At 33.5% G+C, this 23,028-nt stretch overlaps 1 protein-coding gene across 2 annotated transcripts in view; it reads right to left on the bottom strand.

Moving 5' to 3' along the window:
* ZBTB20 (zinc finger and BTB domain containing 20) overlaps window positions 1–22,601 on the bottom strand; it is a 798,335-nt gene extending 775,734 nt beyond the window's left edge. The window contains exons 1-3 of one of the 2 annotated variants that reach the window (XM_065875980.1): window positions 22,546–22,601; window positions 20,469–20,563; window positions 13,312–13,323 (exon numbers count right to left, since the gene is read on the bottom strand). The gene's annotated coding sequence lies outside the window, so the exon portion shown is untranslated. The remainder of the gene's footprint in view (window positions 1–13,311; window positions 13,324–20,468; window positions 20,564–22,545) is intronic. The other variant, XM_065875981.1, reaches the window with a different exon arrangement.
* Window positions 22,602–23,028: the final 427 nt, after the last annotated feature.

Genomic DNA, 23,028 nt, shown 5'->3' with positions numbered 1-23,028 from the left:
ATTTAACCTCTTTCAGCCTTTGTTTCCTCATTTGTAAAACGGGGATAACTACCTCATGGAGTTGTAAGGAACCAATGAGTCAAAAAATGTTAAGTACTTAAACACTGTCTGGCATTTAGTGATATTAAAGACAGCTAAAATTGATAATAATAATCCCTGAATGGATGCGATTCCATGGGGTAATTTATATTTAGATCCATAAAAAATTGCTAAAAGCAATGTTAAGTGAATAGTATACACTTTTTATATTTTGTTAAATTAAGAAACTATGATATCAACTTGGAATCCTAAAATAAATAATTGAATCTGGAGTGGTATTCAAATTGAATTAGTTTGAATATTATAAGACTGGCATTACATTTTGTTGGTTTTTTGCTTTTAAGTTTCATAGGCTGGCATCATTAACAAACTGTAAGCCAAAATAAGCAGTTACTGTAAGAAATGCTTTGGATAAACTTGAAGATATTAAAAAAAATGTATTGATAACTAGGTTTTATACATAAAGAATGAAGCATATAAGTTCTAAATTAAAATTTAGCTGGGTGGGGGAGGTTGACATTTAAGGAAAAGGTAGAACTAAAAAGATGAATTCTGGGAGACTCTCCCCACCACACATAAGGACATATTATAATATAAAGCTCTAGTAATTAAGAAAATGTGCTGTTGGCATAGGGATAGTCAAATAAACCAAGATCACAGAAAAGAGAGTCTATAAACAGACCCTCATTTATATGGACTCTTGCTATATGAGAGGTGGCAAGGCAAATTACTGAGGAAAGACAAGAATATAAATTAAACAGAGCTGGAAAATTGTGTATCCCTTTAGAAAGCAACTTAAACTTTCATCTCTACATAACATACAAAAATCAATTCCAGAGTAGGACTTAGTAAAAGAAGATAGAAAAAGCACTAACTGTAAAAGAAAATAATGATAAGTATGACCATATAAAAATTAAGAATTTTCTTTTCATTAGAATACCCTACAGGAAATGAAATGATAAGCTACAAAGCAGAAGAAGAAATAAAATTAGTATCTAGCATATATAAAGAACTCATGCAAATCAATAGAAAAGATCCATAAAAAATTAAAAGAAGAAAATGGGCAAAGGACAGGAACACTGTTTTACAGAAGAGAAAACACACATACATACATGTTCACAGTTTTGGTAAACAAGAAAATGCAAATCAAGACCACAATGAGATATTTTCTTATCCATTCAGGTAGCAAAAATTAATAAATCTGACAATACCACATTTTAAAGAGAATAAGGATCTACAGATATATTTCACACATTGTTGGTGAGAGTGTAAATGGGTGATGCCATTTTGGAAAAAAATTTGACAATCTCTTGCAAAACTGAGCATTTACATACCCTATGATTCAGCAATTCCAAACTCAGTATATTCTGAAAAGAGTATATTGCAAACGTCACCAAGAGACATATACAAGAATGTTTATACCAGCACCATTTGTATTAGCAAAAAGTAGGAGATAACTCAAATGTCCGTTAACAGGAGAAATAATATACTGTGATGATGTTATGAATATAATACAAAATTTAAAATAAATGGTGTGAATTACAGTTACTTACAAAAACATGGATGAATCTTAATAACAATGTTGAGAGCAAAAAAAAGCATATTCTAGGAGACACAGTATTATATTAATATATTATTTAGTCACACATTTATAAGTGGTATAGCTATATATATTATTTTTTGAAAAAATAATGGAATAATAAACACAAAATTCAGAATGCTGGCTACCTCTGGTTAGGGGAGTGTTGATAAGAGTAGGAGAAGAACATATAGATAGATGTAAATTATTGTTAATGTTCTAATTCTTTGGTTGGGTCTTGGGTTTACAGGTATTTATTTTGATTAAAAAGAACAAATGAATGAAAGAATGAAATAAAAACAAAAGAGGATAATAAATTGTACAATGATTATGAACCATATCATAATTAACCAATTCTGTGCACCTGAAGTCAATTTTTTTTAAATGGCAAATTCTTTAGCAGTGTTTCTCAAATTTTAATGTATGTATGAATGACTTGTGATCTTATTAAAATAAAGATGATGATTCATTAGGTCTGGGATGGGGTTTGAGATTCTGCTTTCTAAGCTCCCAGGTGATGTGGATGTTGCTGATTTCACAGACCGTAATCTATACCATCCACTGATTTCCAAACAAGAGGTCCAAGGGACGCTAAAAAGATTTATACTGTTTAAGGCAATAATAAATATAAAGCCTTAAATGTAAAAGTTTAAACAAATAAGCATTTTTATTTGGTCAAGTTAAAACTTAATTTAAAAAAAAATAGAAAAAATAAAAACAACCATGGTTTTAAGACTGAACATCAGTGACTCAAGAAATTCAGATACTTGGAAAGATAAACCAAGTAAACTAACCTGACCACTGAATGGGATAATAGGTGCCATATTTTGGAAAGCTGATTACAGTGTTAAGAAATAATGATCTGGTATCACTTATATGTGGGATCTAAAAAAATGATACAAAATAACTTATTTACAAAACAGACTCACAGACATAGAAAACAAATTTATGGTTAGCAAAGGGGAAAGGAAGGAGGGACAAATTAGGAGTTTGGGATTAACAGCTACACACTTCTATATGTAAAACAGATAAACAACAAGGACCTACTGTATAGCACAGGAAAGTATTAATAACCCATAATGGAAAAGAATATGAAAAAAAATTATACATTTATATATTGAATATATGTGTGTGTATGTATAACTGAATCACTTTGCTGTACACCTGAAACTAACAGAACACTGTAAATCAACTATACTTCAATTTTTAAAAAAAAAGAAATGATGATTTTGTTTCAGTCCATTCCAAAATGAAGAGGAAGATACTGATAAAAGATACTGGGATTCAGGATTTACTTAGAAGTGAAAGAAACTTCTTTCCTGAGAAAGAAGAAACTGAAAGAATATTAAGAATTAAGAATTAAGGTATGATATTCAATACTCTGTAATGACCTATATGGGAACAGAATCTAAAAAAGGGTGGATATATGTATATGTATAACTGACTCACTTTGCTGTACAGCAGAAACTAACACAACAGTGTAAATCAACTATACTCCAATAAAAAAATTTAATTTAGAATAAAGAATTAAGAGATGATCACTTTGGTTTCTTAAGACTGAGATTAACAGATTACTTGAAGATTTCCTTGCAACTTCCTATCAAACTGCAACTTGCATTTGGGCGAGTAATCTTTGGTGGTTAGAAATTTTCTTGAGTGGAGACAGAGAAGAACAGAATTAAAAGATGACTGGCAATGACATATACATCTAAGTATGCATAAAGAGTATTCTAAAAACTCTTTCTGCTCTAGTAACACTAGTATTGCTAGACAAAAGTGAAGAGATATTTTTAAAAATATATGTCACAATTGCTGCTAATTTCATATTTGATAAGATAAGCAAAATGCAAATAGAAAATGCAAATATATTGATTAGAATGACTTCATTAAGTGAAATATATCAAAAAGAACTAATTCAGGTAGTTTTTACTAATAGACTTGAATAAGGTCTATTTAAAGAAATGCAGAGAAAGATTGATGTCTTTTAAGATCTATCTTTTCAACTTTCTTATAACATTGTCTCCACTACTGGAAGAATAGCAGAGAAACTAACTGAAGGAAATTAGACTAGTGAAATAGCGAGAATATTTATGCAAAAGTCAAAGCCAAATTATTGGGGCAAGAAAATTTTAAAATGAGAATGTATTCTTGGAAAGAGTCAGGTATAATTTATTGAGACTTAGAGAAACAACATTTTTTTCAAAACAGAATCTAGGTATCTTTAATAGTATTGTATAGTCTCTATAGTATTAAGATTATAACTGTTTCTTTAATAAAATAATGTAAATGTTTTTACTCTTTTGTAGTCTTAGTTTCAACCAACAAATCATAATGTAGGTATTTCTTGATAGTCGCACACACACCCAAAATCTGCCAATGGCACATCTGGTGTCTGGTTACTAAAAGATGATAAAGATTTTACTATTTAAAGTATTCATGCTATAGTCACTATTAACTGCAGCTATAAATTACAAGTAGAGGATTTCTAATGAAATATAACAACAGATTACACCACTGTGTTTAGCTGTCCAAGGCCATTTATTAAGTCAAAACACAACACAACATTATTATCATGTCCAGATGAGATGAAGGCCCAGACTTCCCACAAAACATTAATATCTCTATACTAGAACAGAGGACATCAGGAGATATACCTAAATAAAAAATTTTCCTCAATGACCAGCAAAACAAAGAAATTCTGGAGACTCTTTTAAACTTTAAGCAATTAAATGTATTCACACCTTCCATAGATCTCAGTTTTGTCCATTTGAGGCTTTGATAGCTTCATCAGTAATACATTCTATTACTGATATGTCAAGAGGCTTAATATCAAACATGCAACTTGAAATACATGTATATATATACAAAATATATGTCCATTAAGTGTAAAAAATGGCTGCCTTCAGATTTTTATTATCATCATCATTCTTTGCACAATGAATTATGTTTTTCAAAGCACTTAAACATTTATTACTTCACTTGATCCTCAAAGACTGTGTGAAATAAGTGATGAAAATACACTATTTTAAAGATTAAGATTCTGAGACACAGGAGTCAAATGATTTGCATGAAATCATGACTTCTAGTCTTATTTTTAAACACCCTTGAATGCTTTCATTTCTACACTTTATAACCTTGGTAAAATCATTACTGTACTTAAAATCTATTATGTCAATCAGCAAGTATTTATTTATTAAGCAATTTCTATGTGCAATTCTTCCATTCATTCATTATTGTTGTTATAATTAATTTGTGAAGTGACAGTGGTAATATTAGAAATATTTTATAACTGACACAGAAGGTACCAATCAAAGAAAATGAACACTGAACAAAGTGAAACATACCACCTAACTTTTACTAAGGGATATCAGCTGCATGTCAGCCCTAACATGGGAATGATCCATGTAATTTGATTTGATCTCAAACTATAAATCATTAAGTTTATTTGGCCTGAAATGCTAGACAGTTATCTAAGGACTTTTTAGAACACGTAGAAAATCCTAGTAGCATGTGATACAAAATTAAATAAACAGCAAATGTAAAGGAATAAAAAAATCCCTTGGTACCAATATTGAAAAATATGAAATCATTACCATCAAAAGTAGCCATAATATTTTTAAACACTTTAATTTGACTTCTTAATACATATACAGCCAAATGTACTTAATTTTATTAAAAAGCATAAGTAGGATTTTGAACATGTTTTTAGTGCAATTATTCTTTTCCTTTTATTGCTTGGCTCTCTGCTTCTCTCCCTCTATATTTCCTCCCATTCAAAGCAATCCATTTTTACAACATAGTATGCACCCTTTTATATTCTCCCTTTGCAAATAAATAACTCTACTATAAAGCAGATATACACATATAGATATTTACATTTAAAATACATATTCAGGGATTTTGGTCATTATTTTATAAGAATGTAACATCAACACACACTTTTCTATAACTTGCTCTTCTCACTATCAATAACTCCAGAAATTCCTCCAGATCACCTGAGATATCTTTAATTCACATCTTTTAATAACTGCATTACAATCCATGGTATGAATTTCCATTATTTATTAGCATTATCTTATTAATGTTATTACTTCCCCCCCCAAGTTTTACTACTACAAAAAAGCTGTAACAACTTTGAAACCAAAAAATACATATGCCCTTAAATATCAATACTTGTATTTCTATGGGATATATTCCCAAGAATAAAATTGTTCAGTCAAAGGATATAATAGGTGTTACCAGACTGCATTTCAAAAAAGTTAAAGCATAGCACATTTGCACCAGTAACAAGTAAGAGTCCCTTTTTGCCACATCACCGCTGGCAATAAATATTAAACCCATCAGACTAACAGAAGTTTTAAATGCTAAGACACATTACATCACTGTTACTTATACTTGAATTTCCCTAGTCAATTTGAGCATCTTCTCTTATGTTAGCCAATAGAATTTGCTTTACTGTGAATTATCTTTTCCATTTACATTGGGTTGTTTCATAACTTTTTTCTTAGCATTGTCTAAGAGCTCTTGGATATTAACCTTTCATGTTAATAAAAGTAAAATTATAAATCCTTTTCCAAATCTACATTTATTTTTATAAAAAAATTTTTTTATTTTTATGCAATCAACAATGTTAAGTCATTTTAAATTTTTTGCATTTTCACTACTGTTAAAAAATTTTATAGTCTCCTAGATCTTTTTGGCAAGTTTTTTGTTTTGTTTTCATTTAAGCATTTCAACTTACATGATTTTTGTATAATGTATGAAATGACAATGTACTTCCATTTTTTTCCACAAAATAATCTTTTATGCCAATTCCATTAATTAAATGATTCATGATTTTCAACTAAATTTTCACCTGTTTCAGGATTCTCTAATCTATTTAATGGATCTATTTGTCTATTCCTATGCTATTACCATATTGTTTTGATTATCTGGCTTTGTAATATGTTCTACTATGTATAATGCAAATCCCTCTTCACTGTTCTTTTTCATATTTTCTTGCCTTTTTTTAGCACTTAATCTTCTATGTAATTTAAAAATAACACTGTCTAGCTCAAAAAAGAAAAAAAAAATCCCTGCTAAAAATTTAATTGGAATTGTATTAAATAAATGTATTAACTTTGGGAAAATTAACATTTTGCTATTGTTTTCCCATACAAAAACATAGTTTGTGCATCCTTTAATCATATCTTGTTTTATGTCTTTAAATAGTACCTCTTTTTTACATACAGGTCCTATGTTATTCTCGGTAATTTTATTAATAAGCATTTTATAATTTGTGTTTCTATGGAAAATTAAATAATTTTTTCCTGTTGGGAAAAATGGTTCCTAGATGCCTATTACTTCCAGAGAAAAGTTATCAATTTTCATCTAATTATTTTCTATCCAACTACCTTTTTAATTTATCTTACTAATTTTTCTAGATTTTAAAATTAGAGTTCTAAAAATTTTAGGTCTGATATCAGCCAAAAGACATGTTAAGTTAGTTTCTACAAATGTTAGTGTTATTTATATCTTTGACTATTATATTTGCTGAAGTTCCCTACTCAATGTTAAATAATTATGATAAATAATTACTTGTCTAGTATCTGATATTAATTGAATTTTTAAGATTTAACTATTTCAGGTTATATTTTCTGTTGGCTGTGAATGCAAATATTATATTTAAGCAATCTTACTGAAGATGAACGTATAATTTTTCCCTTTAATTTGGTGATGTAATGAACAATATTGATATATTTCCTGTTGTTGAATCATGCTTGAATTCCTACTTAAAAAGAAAAAAGGAAAATTCTAGGTCCTAGTATATTACTCTTTTAATTCATGCTGATACTATTTGCTAATCTGCATTTTATATAGAAATTTTGCATTTCTTTCATAAGTGAGATTGAACTATAATTTATTTCTGTACAATTTTTATCAGAGTTAGATATTAAATGAAATTAGAAAATATTTCATTATTTTTCAATGGCCTAGCATAATTTAAATTATATCAAAATTAGTTATTTCTTTAAGTTTAAGCGATCACATGTGGTTAGCTTTCTAATTCTTCAGTACTAATAGGTAACCGTTTTCTACTTCTTCTTAGGCCGATATTTATAATTTGCATTAATTTCTTCAGTACTAATAGGTAACCGTTTTCTACTTCTTCTTAGGCCGATATTTATAATTTGCATTTGACTATATGATGTTCTGTTTCTCGGGGGTTTCAAATTTATTTCCAGAGAGTTGCATTAGATTTCTTTTTTTACCTTTCAGTTTTGTCAACTTTTTCATCCCTAACTAGTATCTATTTTTGCTCAATTTCTTGTTTGTAAACTTTATTATTATTAGCATAAAATTCATATAACATAAACTTCACCATTTTAACCATTTTAGAGTATACGCTGTGGTTGCTTTTAGTACATTCAAAAGGTTGTATAAACACCACCAACTATCTAGTTCCAGAACAAGGAAATCCTATACGCATTAAACAGTCACTCCCCATCTTCCCTTCCTCCAGCACTGACAGCCACTAATCTACTTTCTGTCTCTATGGATTTGCCTATTTTGGACATCTCATATAAATGGAATCTTATAATATGTGGCCTTTTGTGTCTGACATCTTTCACTTAGCATAGTGTTTTCATGTTTCATCCATGTTGTAGTATGTATCAGTACGTCATTTCTTTTCACGGCTGAATAATACTCTATTGTATGCATACACCACATTTTTATTTATCCATTTATTAGTTGATGGAGAGCTTCTTTGATTTGAGTTTCTTCCACTTTTTGGCTATAATGAATATTGCTGCTATGAACATTTGTGTACAAGTTTTAAGTGAACATATGCTTTCAACTCTCTTCCACTTCAAAATGGAATTACTGGCCTCATTTTCTTTTTTGCTCTTTCACCTTCCCAAGGAGTTTGTGTATTATATTAAGTCTTTTGAAAGAGCCAGCTTTTAGACTGATTTTTTATTACATTTTGTTTTCCTTCATTAATTTCATATTTTAAAAAATTAATTTCCTTTTATTCTCTCTTATATTAGTGTTTATTCTAATTTCTTAAAGTTACTAGATAATCCTTTATTTTCCATCTTAATAATGAAGGCCTTTAAGGCTATCAACTCTACTCTGACAATCTCTTTACCTGTTTTCAATAGGTTTTTACATAAAATATTCTCCTTTTCATTGTTTTCCAAATGACTTCCTCATTATCCAAGAGTTATCTAGGAGTGTTCTCTTTAATTTCTAAATAATTAATAATTTTTGTCACCTTTTAGAAAAACTTCTTAAATTCTAATTATACTAGATTATAATCAGAAGATGTGCCTGCAAAATCTCTGCTTTCTAAAATTTATAAAGTTTTCTTTGCAGCCAAGCACAGAGATGTTTAAAAATATTTCAAGAATATCAGATTCTACAAATATATTGCTTCTGAGTTATAGTATTCCATTTCTCTTAGTCATTGTTTGCATGTGTTTAACAGAGCTGTCTAGACTTTTCCAATAGTTTTTACTTAACATACTTATCTACTATAAATAAGCCTGCTGTATACAGAGTTATGTGGTTATTCTCTTCATAAACTATGCCTTTCATCATTACAGTGTCCCTTTTTGATATCAATGCTGTCACTCATGTTTCTGTTTTCCTTTTGTTTGCCTTTGCCTGATGTCTTTTATGTCCACCATTTTACAAACAACATTTCTTTATAATTTTGACACAGGTGTTTTTCTTGTAATATAATTTGAGTGGCTTATGTTTTTAAATTCAATCTGACATCTGTTTTCTTAATGGGAGAATTTAGTCCATTACATTAAATGGAATAATGTGCCTAATTGTATATCTTCAAAGTACTTATATTTATTTTTAATCTTACATTATTGTTTCCTTATTTCCCTTTTCCGTATTTTTTTGTTTGATCAAGTGGCTCTGCATTCTATTTTCTCCTTGCTGCTATGAAAGTTCTACATGATGTTTTATCATGCTAATCTTCCCTTTCTCTACTCTAATTAACAGATGTATATACATATATTTTTTTCATATATCTATCTTTCTAAGACAAATTTTTCCCCCACCAAGAGGTTGTATCCCCCACCCCTTTCTCCTAAATAAATGAGATCTTTAGGATACATTCACTTTTCTCCTCTTTTCTTCCTCCTCTCATCTCCCACCACTTATTTTCCTCCTTTTTTACATTCCTCCTGTCTACTCCCTCCATCAACTAAGTGTTGATAAGACAGTTTTAGTACATTAAAATTTTTCTTTACATAAGTATGATCCTTTTATTTCAAAAGTCTGAAATTGTCTATTTTATTACACATTTACTAGCCATCTACCTTTATCTCTTAAAGGAAATTATACACACAACACACACACACACAATTATATACAAATGCTCATTATTTACCACTATTTCCTTTCCTTTTCATCTTGAAATCTTTGTCCTGGTTCATTTGTTGTTTGCTTATAATCTATCGTCAGGCATTTTCTTGGATGGGGAATAATAATTATATGTTCTGAGTTCTTGGTTTTCCCTAAATGTATTTCTTTCACCTTGGCTGGCAAATGACAACTTTCTGGGCATTGAGATTCTTGGACTGTAGTAATTTTCCTTTTGCAGTTTGTAGATGTCATTCCACTATCTTCTTGCTTTCTGTGTTACAAATAGGAAGTTCTATGATACTTCGATATTTCTCCTCTTTATAGGAGAAACTTGTTCTTTCTACTTGGGAGTTTATGTTTCAATTTATTTTTAGAGTTCAGAACTGTATCTTTTCTTTCAATCAAGACCATAAATCAATAAACCCTTTTAATCCACAGACTCTGATTTTTCTTACACTCAAGAAATTTTCTTCTATTATTTAATTATACCTCTCCTCCTTCTGTTCTTATTTCTCCCTCTATAATTCCTATTATTCACATTTTGATTTCTAAACTATCCTCCAAGACTCATCCTTTTTATTCAATATTTTCACCGTGTTTTATTTGTGCTAAGTACTTTGATATATTTCTTGCACTTGGTCTTTCAGTTCACTGACTCATGTTTCAACAGTGACCATGTTCTCCGATTTTTCCACTGAGTCGCTCAATTGAGATATGTTTTCCTTAGTATCTGAAATTCTTTTTTGTTCTTTGTTTGAATGTCCTTAAGTGCTCTTAATATATTTCAAAATTCAGGTTTCATTTATTTTTGCCAATAGTACTAGTTGCTTGGAGTATGTACTCTAATTTTCCTGCCTGATCTTCCTCTCTCCCTCACTACTGGCTCCCCTTTGATGGATTGTTATTTTTCATTGATAACTCACTGGAACTCTGGTCTGGTTGTTAGAGTATCCTAAATGGCAGAAGCATAACACTTGGAGAAAAGAAATGTAGACCGTCTACCAGTTCCCTGCCAAGGCATGAGGAGGTAGATCACTGTTGCCCTATCTCTGAATTTCTTTTCAGCCTCAGGGACAGAGAAAACTCAGCCAGCACATTCAGCTACTCTGACTTTTTAGCCTACTGGGGAGACTTGGATACATAAAATAGGCAGATATTAACTTTCTCCCATACTGGTTCACAGACCTCTGAAGCCCAAGCTCTTCTTTACAATGTCTACTGTTTTCTGAACTTCAGTACTACTCTCTAGTTGCTTGCCCAATTGATGGTAGAAGTTTTCAAAGCAGTGTTTCTCTGCCCAAGGTGTCACAGCAATTGTTTACAGATCTCAGTAGCAATTTGATTCAGAAAGACACTCAGGAATTGGAAGTGAAGGGGAAGATGGCCATACATAGGTCACCTTGTTTTCAGAATCCTTAATTTTAAAAATATTGAGAAAGGGGAGAGGTATGTGGGTCTGGGGTTGTCTGGGAGTTCATTATCATTATTTCCAAGAATCAATACTTTCCTCAGAAAGCATATTCTTGAATATACAAAAACAACAATATGCTCTCTTTATGTTCTTAGATACAAATTCCAAAATATACCATAGCTACTAATCACTTGAAGTATGCTTTAATGAGACCCCAGTTTTAATTATCCCAGGACATAATTATCTTTTGTTTTGGAAACAACTTCAAATCAATTTGCTATAGCTTCGGTTAGTAGAGAGACAAACTATGACTTTGGCAGATCATGTAAGTCTCCCACTGTCTAACTAGCAGGTCTTATAAATATGAAAAAGCATGTCAGCTGTTATATAGGAAAGAAACATGCACCCTACACAGTGGTTTACATGACATTACCCTTCATATTGTTCATAGCCCAATTACTGTGTTTGCTTTCTATAAGAGCTAAGGATATAATGTCAATAACATTAAAGTGTTTCATTGGACTGACTTCTAAACAACTTAGATAATAAGGTAAAATAATCTAAAGCTCTGATTTTTAATTGTGTGAGACTTTATGAACTTATCTTTTTAAGAATTAGGAAGCTCATATAAAATGCTCAAAATCTCATTACAATCTATTAAGTGCAAAAAAAAAAAAAAAATACTCTGGACTGTTTGTCCTACTATCCAGATAGGAATCATATAGGATATGAAATTTGGATTTCACCCTTGAATCACTAGGTAATGTAATTCTGTGTACTCTATTCAATACAATATCCTGAATTGATTGCAGTAGATTTGCTTTACCACTGATGGGCGATAACTGATATATTTCTTTTCTGAATCACGGTAAATATAATTTTTTATTGGGACTTCTGCCATGACAGAATTTCATTAAGTATCTAAAAGGATAAAAGATCATGAGCATGTGTAAAAATGTCTGGGTCTTAGAAAAGTACAGAGAAACCCTGTAATAGGTATTAATGATTGTAACAATGCTAAATTTGAACAGTCAAAAGAAAATAAGGAATGAACAGCCTGGTAAGCAAGAATCAAAGTAATCTTTCTAGGACAGCTACAAAAGAGTCTAATGAACATTGAATCCTCCAGTGTGCCAGGTACTGTGCTAAGCACTAAGGCTTCAAAGATTAATAAAATATGGTACTGCCCTTAAGGAGCTACAGTTCAGTGTAGTATAATTCTGAATGCTATCTTTCCTGGGTGATGAATGTCAAAGAATGAATGCACCCCTTTCTGCATAATAAAATTCATCATTACACAAATAATAGATAGAAACAGAGGTATGCATAATACTAAATTACAGAAAAACAGCAACCATTTATTTTTGGCTTTTATACACTCTAGCAATCACTTTATAACAACTGTTGAGACTGTTATGTGAAATACCCGAACCAGAAAGGTCTGGAAACCTGTTCACTTTTCAGCTCAAATCACCCCTTCAACATAATACTGCCTTGTTCTCAACCCTTTGCTAGAACAAGAAAGATTATTGAGAGGGTGAGTTTTCAAAGGTATTTCTCTAAGGGTCAGATATATGAAGGGAAAGGAGGATGCAAACAACATAGTTGTTAAAAAGACTAGATACCACCAGATGTCAAAAGAACGAGAACAAAAGAGTACCAGTGACAATAAACCTAAAGGGGAAAGGTGTCATGAATAAACTGAATGTTGGTTATCTTTCTAACTTCACAGTATATTGTATTAGTGATGTATCAATTTGAAACATACAAAATGATTATTGTAATATATTTCCTAATGCACTAGAAATAAGAGTCTGAAGGAAATAACAGAGATATTGTAATAAGGAAAACTGAAGACACATAAGTGATAGTATAGTTCTTCCATTATTCTTTGACTCCATTCAGACAATCCAACTCTTCCCCACCTCTCTATATATACATAATATAGCTCAACAATGAATATTATCTCTTAAAAACTTTTGAAGTCTCCATACCTTGTAGAAAAAGGGTATGAGTATGTATACATGGCATACACATCTGTTTGTATTTGGTTTGATGTCATTAAAATTATTTGAAATAACAAAAAATCACTTTAAAAGCTTATATAATTCCCTTTTCATTAACTCATGCTGGCAATCATAAATATAATCCAAATTCATGTACACTGACTTCACCTGGGCTGATCATTTGAACCGATTACTCTGATAAAAATGCATTTTTCCTATCAAATAAAATTGAACCTTTCTTTCAGTATAGCGACAATTGAAGGAAAAGTTTACATAAGAGAAGTCTACACTCTATTCCACCTTAAGCCTGGTAGAGCCTGGCTCTATGAATGTAGGAAGAGGAGATATCAAAAGCTAAATTACAACATGAAATGAAATAAAATTAAGGTATAATTTGTTTTACCCATCAAATCCTCAGAAAAGCTAGCAGATGTTTTCTTATATTTGAAAACTGGACAGCAGACGGTAACTTGTACTATAAATGCCCCCCAGAAACAGTGATTTCAGAATTGAATGGTACACAGCAAGTACTCAATAAATGACAGCTATTCTCAGGTTTATCACATAGGTTTCTGTGCTAAATTGCATTTCTTTTTAATGCACCTAAACTTACTGCCTAATTCTAAGTTAGTATTGATAATCATGTTTTTTGTGCCAAAACCATAGCAGTCTTTGTATCCCAGACTCTAGGTGGCCCCTATTTAAGCCAGCTGTTGGTTCTGAAACAAATCTAAGGGTGCAAAAAACAAACAATAAATGTTAGGGCCTTCCAAAGTCAGTAGGATTTACCAAAGTTTTGAGTATATTGTGTTTCTGTTCTGCCTCACCCTTTTTTTCTGCATGATCCCGATTCTTGGTTACTCAACCTGTTAGATTTAGGTCTTTTTGACCTCTGCCTTCCCAGTACTGCCAGTATCTAAAGCTCCCTTTGACCTGCTCCTACTCATGATTTCCTCCATCTGCTTTGACATCTGTTACCCAGCTCCACTGTTGTCCATCCAACCAAATCAGGCAGTGGCTACCCAGTCCATCCTCTGTTAAAACCTTCAGATAAATTCCCTCACAGAAGTTGTACTTCTAGACTGAAGAGTTAAATTTTAAAAACAAACTTTACCATAGCAACCATTCCTCCCACTTAAGCTCTTTCACTTTGTGCCTTTCTCTGGAACCTTCTCCAAATCCACTATGCCTTTCTTGAAATAAAATTACCAGTACTAATCAGGGCGAGTACTAAGTAAAAATGGTCCCAGAAGAGAGGCATGATGAGGTGGTGATTAAGAGTTTAGGTTTTCTAGAATTGGACTTGAGTTTGAATTCCCAACTGTTATACACTAGCTGTGTGACTTTGAATAAGTTACTTAACCTTTCTGAGCCTTAGCTTATCTTTAAAAATGACATAATTAAAGTGCCTATCTCATAGGATTATGAAATTAACTGAAAAAAATTCAGATATAACCAATGTCTGGTACAGAGTTAAGTGCTCATACATGTTGGCTACTGTTGTTTAGTACAAGAACAGAATGTATTTTATTTTCTTTCACTATGCTCACAACCAATAATTTTGCCAGTCTTTTTGGTACCAATGCCTTTAGAAAAGGGTCTACATTAATTCCTCAGTACATGTGCTGGGTTTCAGTTAACTTATAGTCTAAAATCAGCTTCCCTTCTAAATATCTCTTAGAATGCTTTTTTCCCCTTATTTGCATGCATTGAAGCACTCATACCACCTTTTTTGCCCTTTGGTTGATCTAAAATTTTTCTTGCCATTTCTCCCAAAAGCTTAGCATTATCTAATATATTGTTGTGTTTGTTGTATATTCCGTCTATGAGGTAATTTATAAAATGTTATGAGCAGTATCAAGAACGATGGATATGTGTATGGAAGGGGAAGGAACCAAGGATTATATAGCTTTCTCCAGATAGCTGTTTCCATTTGTGAATAGGTAAAGGATTTGACGGTTTTGAGCCTCTCACTACCATTCATACTAGCAAAAGGAATGTGAGTCAATTAAAAAGAAACTGAGAGTGAAATTCTAAATGAAAACTTTGAGGTCATCATTAAATAAATACCTACAGGTAGGTACACACAAATTGCATGCAGTTTGTTTCAGATTCTTCCCACTATTCTTCATCAAAACAGAGTTAACTTTCTTTGTCTATCTTATCAGTCCTCCTATGTAAATCTATCCCCGGATGGATATAATGTAGGATCAAAACTCAAATGCAGCAGTTAAAAATTACCAGTTTTATAAGATCTATATGAAGATGGCTCCTGATTACTCGAAGTATATTTATTTTTTGCTTTAAAAATTAGGCACATAAACCAAGTTTACCTTTTTCTTCGAATATATCTATCTATCCATATATTTTATACAATTAGAAAACAACTCTGAGTTAATTCACTCTATTATTACCTGCTTTCTCCAGTTAAGCAACTTTATGCAGAGTAAAATACAAAGAATCATGTTTATAAATTCTATTACCAATATATCTACATGAGTGAAGGTGAGCTGGTAAAAATTTATGTAAACTAATAGACATTATAGTTACCAACTATAAAAGATTATCAGTACTTAATATTGTGGCTCTTGTACTACTATGCTATGTTTGAAAGCAAGTATCATTAAAATGAAACTTTTATCCAGGACTGAAAGTAAAAAGCAAAGTCAAATATTTTACATATACTCTTTCCTGGTGCCCCCTGTACATCACATCCAGTCACGTTATCTGAAGCTAAAATAAAGACTCAAGTATCAAAAGAAAGATACTCATATTATTAGAGCTGAAAGGGACGCTGAAGATGAAGGAAGCTAAGGCAGAGATTCAAACAAATTACGTGAAATGCTTAAGATCATACAACTAGTTGCTTGCAACATTATACCAAAAAACAATATTTCCAATCTCTACATCTGAAAATTTTTACAATGTGCAATAAAATGAAAGAATTAAATCAAATATATGAGGGATTGGCTGATAAGTTAGATGTCCCCTCAAGCTAAAAACCATTGGATTTAATGACTTCTACTTACTGGATTTTATATTCCTAGGAAAATAAGTTTAAAATAACATAAAATTGTAAAAACTGACTAGAAGTAAAAACAGCCACAAAGAAAATTTATGCTCTTTCTTAAATCAAAACCATGGAAAAGGATATTCTTTTAATGCCTAAAGGAAGCCAGAGATTTATGGTTGTGTGTACATGTATGGTAGTGGTAGGGTTTGTTTTGTTTTGTATTGTTTCATTTTGTAAACTGTTAGAGGTTCCTTTTGTGATGGTAATTTGTGTCCCAAAAATGGGGGTACAAAGAAAATGAATTTCTGATAATTTATAAAGTACTTAACCATATATAAATAAATAAGTCTCTAGAAACTTACTAATGACAGTCAGTAAGAAAATGGTTGCCAATAATTTCAAAACTAAAAATCCAAGTCTTTTTAATATTGTTTGAATTTAAAATAAAGAACATCTTTTTTTAAAAAAGGTCAAAAGTAATTGAAAAAGAGATTAAATCAATACACTTAATTCTTTAAACTGTGTGTATATTTTTCCTGAAGTGCATATTCATGAGCTGACAGTAGAGACAGGCTGGCTGCTTTGTTTGACTATAGTTCTGTTTACCTCATACTGTCAAGAATGGATTTTGACACTCACAGTATTAATATTGCTATTTTTATTGATATAATTAGCACTGCTATAAATAATTCCTTGGCCTGCCACATCTAAGAATATCATTAAAATCAGCAATATTAGGGCTTCTTTTTCTTATATGATGCCTTAGAAACAGTCTGCTGGCCCAAAGAACCATGGTGACTTCCTGATGTGGAAGTTACTGGGAAAAAAAAGTTGTCTTGTCAATAAAGACTCCTGTTTTGTGTATGACTTCACTAAATAAACTAGTTTATATTTGTTTGAAACTAAAGTTTCTTACCAATCTGCTGTTTCAGTTTCACATCACACCATATTGTACCTAAAACAGGCAATCTGGATTCCCGTTGCTACTTCCCTCCATCCCCACCCCCCCAAATAGCTCAGGAATGGGTTTGAATTATGAGGCTTGAATATATAAAGCAAAAGAATTAAGACACCCAAAATTCAGAATGGGTAGGTGAAAATAAGTGTGCTTGAAGTCACTTGTATAACTGCTAATGGGTGGTCCACTTGTGAGTTTTTAATCATTACATGAAAGCAAAATCAAAACATTTTATCTTGCCTCTAGATCACATCAGCTGCGACAGTAACCTTATCTAAACCTTGAATAGTCTGTTCATAAAACTAAGTGGGATGAAAAACTAAGTGGGGTGACTGACCCAGTGCATATTCAACACAGAATATGAAGGCCAAAACAAAATGACAAGACAATTCAAAACAAGTTTGTGGAAATTTTGGGCTAGTATATTAAACCTTTCTTTGTCTCCATCACTTGACAGATGGTTAGCCTTCATACAGTCTAGTATCTCTGGCAAAGAAATGACTGTGTCTAGCCAATAACACCCCAAATTTTGACTTAAAATGCACTGTACACATACTTACACTTACCTTAAAAATATGAATATTAATTAGTCTTTATTTTATTACTATAGAAATTTGACATGTCAAGATTTTATCTTTTACTCTATGAATACCCCTTTTGAAACTCTCAACTATCTTATTATGTGGATCCAGGGTTCTAACAGCTCTTCACTTTAGATTTCATTCATTTTATGTGCTGCTTAGTAATCATGCTTTAAAAAAACTTCCCAAAATAAATTTTAATCCAAATTATTACAAAATTTACAAAGATTTAATTAGCTTGTATTTCTATGTTGCTCGGAGCAAAGGTTTGGTTAGTAACAGAGTATGTTAAACAAAATCACCTGGGAACTTTGAATGCCTTCCATGTCAACGAACACAAGGCAGGATTGGAATCATTTATCCAGTAATGAAATATGTCTTTATTCAAAAACTGATCATATATAAATACATACTTACATGCACATAAGGACACACTGATCAACCATCCTTACTAGAATTAGGAAAAGTTCTTAATTTTTAACATACTATTAACCATTCTTCTACTTTGCTTTTTAAAAAAGATTTCAGCTAAAACAGTATATTCTATTAGTTACAGTCTCTGCTTTTTGTCCTAAATCTTCCTATTTGTAGCTTTCAGACGCTGCCTGGTCTATACTTAATAGCCACGGGCAATCTCAAAGTTCTCTAAAGTGCATTAATATGTACCCTTTCTAGAATTGATTATGCTACAAATTAGCATAGAGATCTAGTGTAGATATAGATTCAAGCCCTTTACAGCAGGGGATGGGAGGACTGTAGGTAGGAGGATTGTGTGTAAAAAAAAAGAAAAAAAACATGCTACTTAAGAACTGAACTCATACTTGACTAACAGAATAAAACTCACTGTGATAGAGAAAAATAACGAAAAAAAGAACTTGTTATTTGAGAACTATGAGCTAGGTTTTGGAAAAGTGAGACACCCACTACTTGAAGCAACAAACTTAGCTTCAAAATCATATACTCCCTTAACCAGGCACCAAGTTTCCTTCAGTTAGAAACCTAGGATTTTTACACCTACAGACTAAATGATTAAAGTAATACTAATACTCTGTAATGTTCCTCTTGCATTACAAATGGTCTATTAAATCAAAGAAGTGCCAATCAAATGCTTTTGTAGTTTGAAAGGTTTAAATAACAAAGCATTTTTTGCAGGCCTCTCTTTCTCTTTTTAAAGTCACCTATAAATTAATTACAAATTTCCACCTTCTCTTGGTAAAACCACAACTGTAAAAGATTTAGGCACTTGATTTTTCAGACATATTCTTAATACAAATTCTAACTAAACAAATTAAGATATTCTAGTTTATGTTTACTACAATTTGCTAACAAGACAAAAGCTCCACAGGAATTTTACAGTAAATTCCAAGACACAGAATTTTTTTAAATATAAAATAACATTTTATTTATTTCAAAGGCAAGCTTAAAATTACGAAAAAATAAAACCCCTATCTGTTAAAAAGACCTACTGAAACATATGGAGAATATTTCATGACAGTAACAAAGGGTACAAATAATACAGTAAGCTCTTCCTTTCTTATCATTGGCAATTGGTAAAATCTCCCTGCCCCTCGAACTTCTCTAAGCTTTTTAAAATCATATTCCCCCAAATGAGAAAACAGCTAGGTTTTAAAGTTTCATCCAAAACTACCTTCTTCTACCAATCTGAAGTACCCAAAGTGTATGCGGCATTAGAATGTAAACTCCACATAGGTAGGTAATTTTATCTCTTGTTCACTTTTACATCCCAAGTATCTAGAACAGTGTCTAGAACAGTTCGATGAATTTAAAAATCCATTTCAGACAAAAAAATCACTTCAGAGAATAAATCAGAGCCCATCAAGCTCCACTTCTGTATTCCAAATGTTTTAAAGAATCTCTTCTTACCACTTATTCTAAGATATTTCAAATACTTTGTAATTAGTTTATAAATTTTAGATCCTTTATAGGAACTTAGTTGTATGTTTTATTGTTCTTCTAAAATGACCTAATTTTTTCTAGGAATTTCAATTTGGTTGGAAGGTCTTCTGAAGACTGACTACTGAGATAAAAGTAATTCATTTAAAATGGCTTTTTCCTTGGATTTTATTCCTATACCAAGTAGTCAAAGTCGTGTTAATTTGACAGCAAGAGCAACTGTATATGTATGGGTCTCAAAAACTTCCTAACTTTACTTAGGACACTGGCATCACATCAACTAGTCGTTCTGAACAATACCCTTCCTCCCCTTCCACACACACACACACACACACACCAAAATTACAACCCTCACATGTAAGTTGTTCTTTCCTCTAGTACTCCGCTTAAACTCATATTGTCTTTCAGTAGCTAGTTGCTAGTAGCGAATGTACACATTAAGTATACCTGTATTTTCTTGGTATAGTAGTTATTTCAAAATACTGGCATCTTAAATGAACTAAACAAGTAAGCATAAAGAGTTCTTCCTAAAAATGGATAAAATTTGACAATTTTTAGTCTTAAACTTCTTTCTTTAGTCTGTTAAAATTGGGACCTCACCATGAAAGGGCGTATTGCTTTGGAGGCTGGTAGCCAGTTAACTTGTCACCTGATCTTCATATGCAAAAGGTCTTTATTCCACTGGTCTGTGAGATCTGAAATCACAAAACCAAAAATACCCAACTGCTGGACTCACTGAGCAGATAATTATATTTCTAGAAAACTCACTTTTTTTCTTCTCCTCACTGTTTGAGCATGATGTATGCTCAAGGCTAAAATTGAGCTCAATGGAAATCACATCCCCAACCTTAAGAATTAAACCTTGAGCGCTAAGCAATGAGTAATATCAGCAATTCTTCAAGGACAATACCAAAAACTTCCTTGAGAGAAGACTACTTCCAAGAGGGCACAGTGAATGGTATTACCATGCACTATATGTGCATGAACTTTGATACATTTTGATTAAGAATGACAAAGAGCAAACATGGGCATTAAAAAAAATGTAAATTGTTCTTGCTGTTGTTCTTTTCCAAGAAATACAGAAATGCAAATCGTAGCCAAAATTGGACTGGTCAAATTTATACGTGGGGATGTGATGGGGTAGAAGGGTGTATTTTAACGATTCCCAAGCAATAGCAAAGGGTGCATGGGATTAGGAGCAACAGGTAAGAAAGTAAACCATTTATGAATTTGTCGATGGTAATGGATTATTCAATGTGTAAAGCTAGAGAATGTATTTACAAAACGGTCCTTATAATTCATGTTTTAAAACTTTCAATAGCAACAAAAATACTAACTTTAGAACAGAGCTTGCTTGAAAACACTGGGGGAATGAGTGGTCTCTTAATTTTCTTAGCTGAAATTCACACATGACCACGCAGTGAGAAAATTCCACTTGAGCAACATTTTGGTATTTTTAATGGTAAGAAGCAGTTAAGACAATTTTCACATGACTCGAAGATTCACAAATTCAACTTAGCTTGGGCCAATGCTGATGTGAGGACAGTACTTTACCCACGGGCTGCTTCCAAATTACTTCCTGCTTCATTCAGATTTTTACTGGAGAATTGTCATCCTGCTACTGACCCCATTCAACTGGGTTGGGTTAAGAGATCAGCGGATTACCGCGCTAGTTAGGGTAGCTGTACGCCATATTGTGTTTTTCGCGAATGTTTATCGTTTATGTGTGTGCCTAGCATATGTTTGTACAAGTGTTTATCAATACAACTTTTAGAAAATTCCTGCCTCCTGCCTCTTCAAGCATCCTTAAAAAGGCTAACAGCTTTAGGAGGGCAGGGCGTGGGGCGTATGGTGGGAGAAGACCAGAAAGCCACACGGACAGTAATGCATTAAACAATGTAAAAGAGAGTGCATTTCTTTTAAACTTTCAAAAAGCTTCCAATCGTTTTCTCTCAGCTATGGAAAAAGCGTAAACATTTTTTAATGTTTCCAAAGGGGCCCAAAGGAGGAGAGAAAGAAGGAAAGCTGTCTTCCCTTCCCATGCCCCTTTCTCTACAGTCGTAGCAGCGAAGCAGGCGGCGGCCGGTAGCTCCGGCGTCTGGAGGGGCGTCCAGCGGCTCTGGGCCAGGACCCCTCCCGCCCCCCAGTTCTCTGAAGACGCTCCAGATACTGCTAGAGCCACGGCAAGCGGGGAAGGGCGAGGAGGGAGGGGGCGGAAGACAAGCGGGCGCCTCTAGTAGCTCCTGAGCCCCGGCTAGTCCCCCTCAGCTCCTCTTCTTGGTAGCGGCAGCTCCAGGCGCGGGGAGTAGAAAGAAGGCAGAAGACACGTTTCCAGCTGCGGGACGCCCCGCCCGATCCTGGAACCCAGGACCCTCCCGCGTTCCCTCCCTCCGCGCCGGGTCAGGCGAGGCCACCGCCGCCGCCCGGCGCGAGGAGGGGCGCTCGGGGGAAGGGGCCGCCGGGGGGGAGGGCACCCGGGGGAGGGGGCGCGCGCTCGGCCGGCCAACAGCCCGCGGGCTCGCCACTCTAACTCGCTCCCCCAACCCCACCCCGTGCCCCTCCTTTCCTGTCCCACCGCCCCCCACTCCCAGCGCCTCGCAGACGCCCCGTCCCCCACAGCACGCACACACCCCTCCCTCCAGCCCGCCCCACAACAAATTAGAGTTTTTGGCGTTACCTCCTCGCGCTCTTTAATCTTCTTTCCTCAACTCCTAAACTTCCCCCCGCCCCTACTTCTTCGGCAGAAGGCCCACATTGGGCGCCTCACGCAGCGAACCCTCTATCTTTTCCTGCTATTGGGTTGCCCCCACGCCACTCTTGGCTTCAGTGAGCCAATAAGAATGGGACGCCCCTCATGAGGTTGCCGCCCATAAACAAAATACACTCTTCCTCCTCCCCTCACCTGTCCCCGCCCCCATCTGACTCTTCCCTCATCTCTACCAGCTTCGATTGGGCTAGAAGAGGCCCAATCCGCTATCTCAGACACCCATTGGAGCACTGAAACTTCGCTCAGAGAACTGTTAACAGGCGATTGGTCAGCAGTCTTTCCGCTCTCCCACCTCACTCCGCCGCACCTTCGTCCACTCTGGAGAGGTCAGTCATATCTCGTTGTTCAGTGATCCGAGAGGTGGGAGGCTATTGGTTGAGAGGGCCCGTCAGA

The sequence above is a fragment of the Phocoena phocoena genome, chromosome 4 (genome assembly GCF_963924675.1).
Source record: "Phocoena phocoena chromosome 4, mPhoPho1.1, whole genome shotgun sequence".
Lineage (NCBI taxonomy): Eukaryota > Metazoa > Chordata > Mammalia > Artiodactyla > Phocoenidae > Phocoena > Phocoena phocoena.
The sequence above is the reverse complement of the archived record's forward strand: the minus strand, read 5'-3'. Positions and strand labels throughout refer to the sequence as shown.